This window comes from Arachis ipaensis, chromosome B04 (assembly GCF_000816755.2).
Source record: "Arachis ipaensis cultivar K30076 chromosome B04, Araip1.1, whole genome shotgun sequence".
Classification (NCBI taxonomy): Eukaryota; Viridiplantae; Streptophyta; class Magnoliopsida; order Fabales; family Fabaceae; genus Arachis; species Arachis ipaensis.
In genome coordinates, this window is record NC_029788.2 from 55504792 (window position 1) to 55516017 (window position 11226).

Below are 11226 nucleotides of genomic sequence, written 5' to 3' on the forward strand. Positions count from 1 at the left end.
AGCCTGTTTCATTGATTTGTCTGCCATCTCTAGTGAGATTCTTGCAATGGCAGAAGGAAGTTTAATGGAATCTCTATGGTCTCTATATGAGCCTCAGATTCCTTTGGTTCCTCAAAGGGAAACTCCTTTCTGTCCAGAGGATGTCCAATGAGGCTTTTCTCACTGGGACTCACGTCCTCCTCACTCTCCTGGTTCGGCCGTGTTGGTCATGGTTATGGCCTTGCACTCTCTCTTGGGATTTTCTTCTGTATTGCTTGGGATAGTATTGGGAGGAGTTTCAGTAATCTTCTTACTCAGCTAACCCACCTGTGCCTCCAAATTTCTAATGGAGGACCTTGTTTCATTCATGAAACTTAGTATGGTCTTAGATAGATCAGAGATTATGGTTGCCATCCAGAATGGCTCTGTTCAGAATTCTCTGTCTGTTGCTGAGAAGATGATAGAAAAGGCTTGCTATTGCTAAACCTATTTCTTCCACCATTATTATTGAAGCCTTGTTGAGGCTTCTTTTGATCCTTCCATGTGAAATTTGGATTATTTCTCCATAAAGGATTATAGGTGTTTCCATAGGGTTCTCCCATGTAATTGACCTCTGCCATTGCAGGGTTCTCAGGATCATAAGCTTCTTCTTTAGAAGATGCTTCTTTAGTACTGTTGGATGCAGCTTGCAATCCATTCAGACTCTAAGAAATTATATTGACTTGCTGAGGCAACATTTTGTTCTGAGCCAATATGGCATTCAGAGTATTAATTTCAAGAACTCTCTTCTTCTGAGGCATCCCATTGTTCACAGGATTCCTCTCAGAGGTGTACATGAACTTGTTATGTGAAACCATTTCAATGAGTTCCTGAGCTTCTGCAGGGGATTCAGATGAATAGATCCTCCTGCAGAATGGTCCAATGACATTTTTGACAACTCAGACAGACCATCGTAGAATATACATATGATGCTCCATTCTGGAAGCATGTCAGTAGGACACCTTTTGATTAATTGCTTATATATTTCCCAATCTTCATAGAGGGACTCACCTTCCTTCTGTCTGAAGGTTTGGATTTCCACTCTAAGCTTGCTCATCTTTTGAGGTGGAAAGAATTTAGCCCGGAAAGCACTGACCAGCTTTTCCCAAGAGTTCAGGCTTTCCTTAGGTTGTGAATCTAACCATGTTCTAGCTCTGTCTCTTATAGCAAAAGGGAAAAGCATAAGTCTGTAGACCTTGGGATCAACTCTATTGGTCTTGACAGTGTCACAGATTTGCAAGAATTCAGCTAAGAACTGATGAGGCTTAAGCTCAAAGAACTGATGAGGCTTAAGCTAAGAACCAATGGAAGTCCATGAAACTTACAATTCTGTTGCATTAGAGAAACTAATTGAGGCTTAAGCTCAAAGTTGTTTGCTCCAATGGCAGGAATTGAGATGCTTCTTCCATAGAAGTTAGAAGAGGGTGCAATAAAGTCACCAAGCATCTTCCTTGCATCTCCACCATTGTTATTGGGTTCGGCCATGTCTCCTTCTTTTTCAAAAATTTCTGTCAGGTCCTCTCTAGAGGGTTGTGCTTTAGCTTCTCTTAATTTCCTCTTAAGAGTCCTTTCAGGTTCAAGATCAGCTTTAATAAGAATGTCTTTATCCCTGTTCCTGCTCAAATAAAAAAGAAGAGAACAGAAAAGAAGAGGAATCCTCTATGTCAAAGTATAGAGATTCCTTTATGTGAGTAGAAGAAGAGAAGAATAGAAGAAGGAGGAGAGAAAAATTCGAACACAGAGAAGAAGAGGGGGTTTGAATTTTGAGTAGAAGAGAAGCGTTAGTAGATAAATAAATAAATAGAAAGAGATGAGAGGGGGAAGAATTCAAAAATTAAATAAAATAAAATAAAAATATTTTTGTTTTTATTTTAAATATTAGTTATAATTCAAAATTTAAGAGAAGAGATAAAATAAAATTTGAAAAAGATAAGAAATAGTAATTAATTCGTTTAGTTTTCAAATTTTAGAGAAAAGATATGATTGAAATAGAAGACTTTTAAAATAAAAAAAAAGTCAAGTAGTTAATTGAAAAATATTTGAAAATCAAATTTGAAAAGATAAGAAGTTAGAAAAGATTTTGAAATTAAGTTTTGAAAAATATATGATTGAAATTTATTTTGAAAAAGATTTGAAAAGGAAATTAAAAAGATTTGATTTTGAAATTAAAGTTGATTACTTGACTAACAAGAAACTAAAAGATATGATTTTAAAATTTAAAGATTGAAACTTTTCTTAATAGGCAAGTAACAACTTGAAATTTTTGAATATAAAAATTGAATGCTAACATTAAATCCGAAAATATGAAACAAAAATAAGAAAAATATTTTGAAATTTTCGAAAATATGAAAGAAAAAATGAAAAAGACTTGATTTTTGAAAAAGATTTGAAAAAGATAGAATTTTTAAATTGAAAATTTGACTTGACTCATAAGAAGTAACTAAATTTTTTTTTTAAAATTTTTGACTAAGTCAATCCAAATTTTCAAAAATTATGAGCAAAATAAGGAAAAGATATTTTTTTGTTTTTGATTTTTAATGAGGAGAGAGAAAAACATCAAAATGACTCAAAACATGAAAATTCAAGATCAAAACACATGATGCATGCAAGAACACTTTGAATGTCAAGATGAACACCAAGAACACTTTGAATGTCAAGATGAACACCAATAACTTATTTTTGAAAATTTTTAAGAAAAGACACACATGCAAGACACCAAACATAGAAATTTTCAATGTTTATACACTAACAAATTCAAAATGCATATGAAAAACAAGAAAAGACACAAAACATGAAATTGCAAATATCAAACAAAGAAAATCATCAAGAACAACTTGAAGATTATGAAGAACAGTTTCATGAATTTTCAAAAATTTTTAGAAAATTAAAAAGATGCAATGACACCAAACTTCAAAATTCACACTAGACTCAAACAAGAAATATCAAATTTTTGGTTTTCATGATTTTATTAAATTTTTTTGGTATTTTTTGAAAATTAATTGGAAAAAGAAAAATAAGGATTTCAAAATTTCTAAAGAGAATTCCAGGAATCATGCAATGATAGTCTAACGCTTCGGTCCAGGAATTAGACATGGCTTACTAGCCAGCCAATCTTTCAGTGAAAGCTTCGGTCCAAAACACTAGACATGGCCAATGGCCAGCCAAGCTTCAGCATACAAATCAGGCATACAACAGCTGATTAGAAGGGAGTCCAAGGGCTCTTTCCATGAAAAGTGGAAGCCTCAGTCCAAAAATTAGACATGGCTTAGCAGCCAACCAGGCTTCAACAGATCATGATGAAACTCTAGAATTCATTCTTAAAAATTCTGAAGTCATAGAATAATTTATTTTTTTTTTGATAATTTTTTGAAAATAAAAAGAATAAAAACAAAAACTTAAAATTAAAATAAAATTACCTAATCTGAGAAACAAGATGAACCGTCAGTTGTCCAAACTCGAACAATCCCCGGCAACGGCGCCAAAAACTTGGTGCACGAAATTGTGATCTCAACGGCGCCAAAAACTTGGTACGCACGATTGTAATCTCAACTCCTTTTTACAACTCCGCACAACTAACCAGCAAATGCACTGGGTCGTCAAAGTAATAAACCTTACGTGAGTAAGGGTTGATCCCACGGAGATTGTCGGCTTGAAGCAAGCTATGGTCATCCTTGTAAATCTCAGTCAGGTAGACTCAATTAGTTATGAAGTTTTGATAATTAAAATATAAATAAAATATAAAATAAAGATAGAAATACTTATGTAATTCATTGGTGGGATTTCAGATAAGCGTGTGGAGATGCTTGTGCTTCTGAATCTCTGCTTTCCTACTGTCTTCATTCAATCATTCATACTCCTTTCCATGGCAAGCTGTATGTTGGGGGATCACCGTTGTCAATGGCTACCGTCTGTCCTCTCAGTGAAAATTGTCCAAATGCGCTGTCACCGCACGGCTAATCATCTGACGGTTCTCACTCATGTTGGAATAGGATCCATTGATCTTTTTGCGTCTGTCACTATGCCCAACACTCGTGAGTTTGAAGCTCGTCACAGTCATCCCATCCCAGATCCTACTCGGAATACCACAGACAAGGTTTAGACTTTCTAGATCTCAAGAATGCTACCAATTGATTCTAGCTTATACCACGAAGACTCCGATCTTTCGGAATGGAGGCTAAGAGATACGCATTCAAGCTCTTTTTCATGTAGAACGGAAGTGGTTGTCAGGCACGCGTTCATAGGTGAGAATGGTGATGAGCGTCACATAATAATCACATTCATCATGTTCTTGGGTGCGAATGAATATCTTAGAATAAGAATAAGCTTGATTTGAATAGAAAATCAATAGTAGTTTGCATTAATTCATGAGGAACAGTAGAGCTCTACACCTTAATCTATGGGGTGTAGAAACTCCACCGTTGAAAATACATAAGTGATGAAGGTCTAGGCATGGCCGAATGGCAAGCCCCCTAAACGTGATCAAGAGATCAAAATTTGATCAAAAGATAGTCTTCAAAATGATCTAAAGATGTAAAATAAATCACTAAAAGTAGTTTTTATACTAAACTAGTAGCTAGGGTTACAGAAAATAAGTAACTAAGTGTAGATAGTGCAAAAATCCACTTCCGGGGCCCACTTGGTGTATGCTTGGGCTGAGCATTGAGCTTTACACGTGGAGAGACTTTTCTTGGAGTTAAACTCCAGCTTTGGAGGCAGTTTGGGCGTTTAACTCCAGCTTGTAACTCAGTTCTGGCGTTTAACGCCAGAATAGGGCAGGAAGTTGGCGTTTAAACGCCAGTTTGCATCGTCAAAACTCGGGCAAAGTATGGACTATTATATATTTCTGGAAAGCCCAGGATGTCTACTTTCCAAGGTAATTGAGAGCGCACCAATTGGGTTTCTGTAGCTCCAGAAAATCCATTTCGAGTGCAGGGAGGTCAGAATCAAACAGCATCTGCAGTCCTTTTTCAGCCTCTGAATCAGATTTTTGCTCAGGTCCCTCAATTTCAGCCAAAAAATACCTGAAATCACAGAAAAACACACAAACTCATAGTAAAGTCTAGAAATGTGAATTTTTCTTGAAAACAAATAAAAATATACTAAAAGGTAGCTAGATCCTACTAAAAATACCTAAAAACAATGCCAAAAAGCGTATAAATTATCCGCTCATCAATGGCCTTACACTCTCTTTTTGGATTTTCTTCTATATTGCTTGGGAGAGTACTAGGAGGAGTTTCAGTAACTCTTTTACTTAGCTGACCCACTTGTGCCTCCAAATTTCTAATGGAGGACCTTGTTTCAATCATGAAACTGAGAGTGGTCTTAGATAGATCAAAGACTATGGTTGCTAAGTCAGAGTGGCTCTACTTAGAATTCTCTGTCTGTTGCTCAGAAGATGATGGAAAAGGCTTGCTATTGTCAAACCTATTTCTCCCACCATTATTATTGAAGCCTTGATTAGTCTTCTGTTGATCCTTCCATGAGAAATTTGGATGATTCCTCCATGCAGGATTATAGGTGTTTCCGTAGGATTCTCCCATGTAATTCACCTTTTCCATTGCAGGATTCTCAAGGTCATAAGCTTCTCCTTCAGAGGAAGCTTCCTTAGTACTGACGGATGCAGCTTGCATTCAAGTCAGACTCCGAGAAATCATATTGACTTGCTGAGTCAATATTTTGTTTTGATCCAATATGGCATTCAAAGTATCAATCTCAAGAACTCTTTTCTTCTGAGTTGTCCCATTATTCACAGGATTACTTTCAGAAGTGTACATGAACTAGTTATTTGCAACCATTTCAATGAGTTCCTGGGCTTCTGCAGGCATCTTCTTCAGATGAAGAGATCTACCAGCAGAGTGATCCAATGACATCTTGGACAATTCAGATAGACCATCATAGAATATACATATGATGCTACTTTCTGAAAACATGTCAGAAGAACACCTTCTGCTCAATTGCTTGTATCTTTCCCAAGCTTCATAGAAGGATTCACCTTCCTTCTGTCTGAAGGTTTGGACTTCCACTCTAAGCTTACTCAACTATTGAGGTGGAAAGAATTTGGCCAAGAAAGCATTGACCAACTTTTCCCAAGAGTTCAGGCTTTCTTTAGGTTATGAGTCCAACCATGTCCTAGCTCTGTCTCTTACAGCAAAGGGGAAAAGCATAAGTCTGTAGACCTCGGGATTAACCCCATTGGTCTTAACAGTGTCACAGATTTACAAGAATTCAGCTAAGAACTGATGAGGATCTTTCAGTGGAAGTCCATGAAACTTGCAATTATGCTGCATTAGAGAAAATAATTGAGGCTTAAGCTCAAAGTTGTTTGCTCCAATTGTAGGAATTGAGATGCTTCTTCCACAGAAGTCAGAAGAGGGTGCAATAAAGTCACCTAGCATCTTCCTTACATCTCCACCATTGTTGTTATTTTCGGCTGCCATGACTTCTTCTTTTTCAAAAATTTCTTGTAGGTCCTCTCCAGAGTGTTGTGCTTTAGCTTCTCATAGCTTCCTCTTTAGAGTCCTTTCAGGTTCAGGATCAGCTTCAACAAGAATATTCTTATCCTTGTTCTTGCTCATATGAAAAAGAAAAGAACAGAGAAGAAGAGGAATCCTCTATGTCACAGTATAGAGATTCTTATGTGAGTAGAAGAAGAGAAGAAATAGAATGAAGAAGGGAGAAGAAGAATTCGAACACAGAGAGAGGAGGATAGGGTTCGAATTATAAGAAGAAGAGAGGTGTTAGTAAATAAATAAAATAAATAGAAGGAGATGAGAGAGAGAGAGTGTATTCGAAAATTAATTCAAAAGAAAATAAAAATATTTTTGTTTTTATTTTAATTATTAGTTATAATTCGAAATTTAAGAGATAAAATAAATTAAAATTAGAAAAAGAATTTTGAAAAGTGGTTAGTGATTTTCGAAAATTGGAGAGAGAAAAGTAGTTAGGTGGTTTTGAAAAAGATATGATTGAAATAGAAAACTTTTAAAATCAAAACAAAAAGTCTAGTTAATTGAAAAAGATTTGAAAATTAATTTTGAAAAGATAAGAAGTTAGAAAAAGATTTTGAAATTATATTTTGAAAAAGATATGATTAAAAATCATTTTGAAAAAGATTTGAAAAGGAAATTAATGAGATTTGATTTTTAAAATTAAAGTTGATTACTTGACTAACAAGAAACTAAAAGATATGATTCTAGAATTTAAAGATTAATCCTTTCTTAATAGGCAATTAACAACTTGAAAATTTTGGCTCAAAACATTAATTGTTAGCATTAATTATGAAACAAAAATAAGAAAAAGATTTTGAAAATAAAAAATTTTAAAGCTTTTGAAAATATAAAAAAAATGAAAAAGATTTCATTTTTGAAAAATATTTGAAAAAGATAGAATTTTTTTAAATTGAAATTTTAACTTGACTACCAAGAAACAACTAAATTTTAAAACTCTTTGACTAAATCAGTTCAAAATTTAATGAGGGATGAGAAAAACATCAAAATAAAACATGACATAAAAATTATGAATCAAAACAAGAAAAACATGCAAGAACACTTTGAATGTCAAGATGAACACCAAGAACACTTTGAAGATCATGATGAACATCAAGAACATATTTTTGAAAATTGTTAAGAAAAGAAAAACATGCAAGATACCAAACTTAAAAATTTTTATTCTATAGACACTAATAATTCAAGAATGCATATGAAAAACAAGAAAATGTAAAGATCAAACAAAGAAAATCATTAAGACAATTTGAAGATCAATGAGAAACACATGCATGAATTTTTCGAAAATTTTAAGAAAGGTTAAAACATGCAATTGACACCAAACTTAAAATTTGACACTAGACTCAAATAAGAAACATAAAATTTTTGGTTTTCATGATTTTATTAATTTTTTTGTATATATTTTTCGAAAATTTTTTGGAAAAAGAAATAAAGAGATACAAAATTTTTAGTAAGAATTCCAGGAATCATTGAATGTTAGTCTAAAGCTCCGGTCCAAAAGAATTAGACATGGCCAGATGGCCATTCAAGCTTTGAGTGAAAGCTTCGGTCCAAAAGATTAGACATGGCCAAATAGCCAGCCAAGCTTTAGCATAAAACATACAAGCATGTCAATGAGAAGTGAAAGCCTCAGTCCAAAAGATTAGACATGGCTAAATAGCCAGCCAGGCTTCAACATATCTTATGAAACTCTAGAATTCGTTCTTAAAAATTCTGAAGAACACAAATTTTTTTTTGAATTTTACGAAAACCATAAATTTTTTTTTAAATTTTTTAGAAAATTAAAATAAAAAGTTTAAACATAAAATAAAATTACCTAATCTAAGCAACAAGATGAACCGTCTGTTGTCCAAACTCGAACAATCCCCAGCAACGGCGCCAAAAACTTGGTACACGGAATCGTGATCTCACACTTTTCTCACAACTCCGTGCAACTAACCAGCATGTGCACTGGGTCGTCCAAGTTATAAACCTTACATGAGTAAGGGTCGATCCCATGGAGATTGTCGGCTTGAATCAAGCTATGGTCATCCTTGTAAATTTCAGTCAGGCGGATTCAAATGGTGATGAGGTTTTGCTAATTAAAATATAAATAAAACATAAAATAAAATAAAGTTACTTATGTAATTCATTGGTGGGAAATTCAGATAAGCGTCTGGAGATGCTTTGTTGCTTCTGAACCTCTGCTTTCCTATTGCCTTCTTCCAACCATGCGTTACTTCCTTCCATGGCAAGCTGTAAGATCCTCTCAGTGAGAATGGTCCTCTACGGTTTCTGCACGGCTAATCAACTGTCGGATTTCTCTTCTCGGATGAAAAATACCAGGTACAGCTACCGCATGGCTAATCATCTGTCGGTTCCTGCTAGCATCAGAATAGGATCCATTGATCCTTTTGCACACTGTGACTTACGCCCAACATTCGCAGGTTTGAAGCCTGTTACAATCATTCCTTCCCGGATCCTACTCGGAATACCGCAGACAAGGTTTAGACTTTCCGGATCCCAGGAATGGCTGCCAATTATTCTAGCCTATACCACGAAGATACTAATCTCACGGACTCGGTCCGTGTATTAGATATCCAAGAGAGTATACTCCGGCTGTCGTCCAATGACTATGTTGAACATCATGTAGACCGCTTTGTGGTTGTCAGGCACGCGAATATTGCCTAAGTGAGTAACGAAGATTGGGTGATTGTCACGGGTCACCCCTTCATTCTGACTTAACTGAATTAAGTACAAGAGTATATCTTGGAGAAGAAGTAGGCGTGAATTGAAAGGAAAACACTAGTAATTGCATTAATTCATGAAGAACAGCAGAGCTCTACACCTTAATCTATGGGGTGTAGAGACTCCACCGTAGAAAATACATAAGTGAAAGAAGTGTAGGCATGGCCGTGAGGCCAGCCTCCAAATGTGTACAATACTATGATGAACTAAACAAAAGTTCTCTAAAACTCTAAAATAAATATCTAAAAGTAGTTTTTATACTAAACTAGTAACTAGGGTTTATAGAAAATGAGTAACTAAGTGCAGATAATGTAGAAATCCACTTCCGGGGCCCACTTGGTGTGTGCTTGGGCTGAGCATTGAAGCATTTTCGTGCTTAGGCTGTTCCTGGAGTTAAACGCCAGCTTTGGTGCCAGTTTGGGCGTTTAACTCCAATTTTGGTGCCAGTTTGGGCGTTTTACGTTAAGATGTTTTAGGCTGATTTTGAATGCCAGTTTGAGCCATCAAATCTCGAGAAAAGTATACTATTATATATTGCTGGAAAGCCCAGGATGTCTACTTTCCAACACAATTGAAAGCGCGCCAATTGGGCTTCTGTAGCTCTAGAAAATCAACTTTGAGTGCAGGGAGGTCAGAATCCAACAGCATCTGCTGTCCTTTTTCAGCCTCTGAATCAGATTTTTGCTCAGGTCCCAAAATTTCAGCCAGAAAAAACCCGAAATCATAGAAAAACACACAAACTCATAGTAAATTCTAGAAATATGATTTTTGAATAAAAACTAATAAAACTATAATAAAAAGTAATCAAATCATATTAAACACTATGTGAAAACAATGCCAAAAAGGGTATAAATTATCCGCTCATCATATACCGCTCGCAATGGTGGGGTTCGTAGTGGTGTCCTGCCCGCCAGGTAGGGTTAATGGTGGTGTACTGTCTACCGGTTTTCAAGAGGATGATATTCGGGTTAGCTACCAGATGTGTCGTGTTCTGACAAAGTAACCGACACGTAAGCTCACGGCCAATAGGAGAGACATACATCATATGCATTTATCTGTCTTGTTTGGTTTTGCATTACTTGGGTTTGTTTATTTGAATATCTATACTTATCTGCTATATTTTCTATATTTGAATATCTACTTGTGTTTGCCTTGTTTGCTTTGTTTGTCTATGTGGCTCTATTGGTGTTTTGGAGGATTTTCTGAGGAAGGAAAATAATTTTGGAGGGGTTTAGTTAGAGTTTGATTAAATTTAATAGCCTTAGAGAACCACCCTGCTTATGATTTTTGTTAAAACTTCTTAAGTCTTATAATATGAGCATCAGAGTTCTAGGATCATCTCTAGCTTTTTGAAACCTTATATCTTATGTATGTGGTACCTTTACCATGTTGAGAACCTCTGGTTCCCATTCTGTAACAACCCTGATTTTCGAGTACATGAGATCTTTTCTGAAAGTACAGATTTCTCCGGAAGATCAGTAAAGGGAACACCTCTGCTATATCATCAAGTATCTCAATCCTCATTATCATTATGTCATCCTTACCTAGTTTTTATCGGTTGGCAGTTTTGATTCTGATTTTCGTAAATAGTCTCTGTTTGACGAACCGGACTCGATTCATGAGAGGAGAGAGAAGAGAGAATAATATTATCATTATATTAGTATTAGAAAATGCTTGAATGATATTATAAGGTTACCTGGTCTATTTTTGTTAAAAACAGAAAATCGGTTTAACCCGCGTTTACGGTTTACTGGTGCAGCTTAGCACTAGCACTCTCTGATGAATTTAGCAATGCTAAGGCCTCATTATAAATGTTCTATTCTCATAATAAATATGTTACTAGTGTCATTTATGCTAGTAGCTCAGAAAATAATTTTTAGAAATATTTTTACAAGTGTTCCGATACACCTAGTTTTAGCAGTTATACACCAGAGATATTTTAATATTATTTTAATCCACCTCCAAGCCAACCAATCAC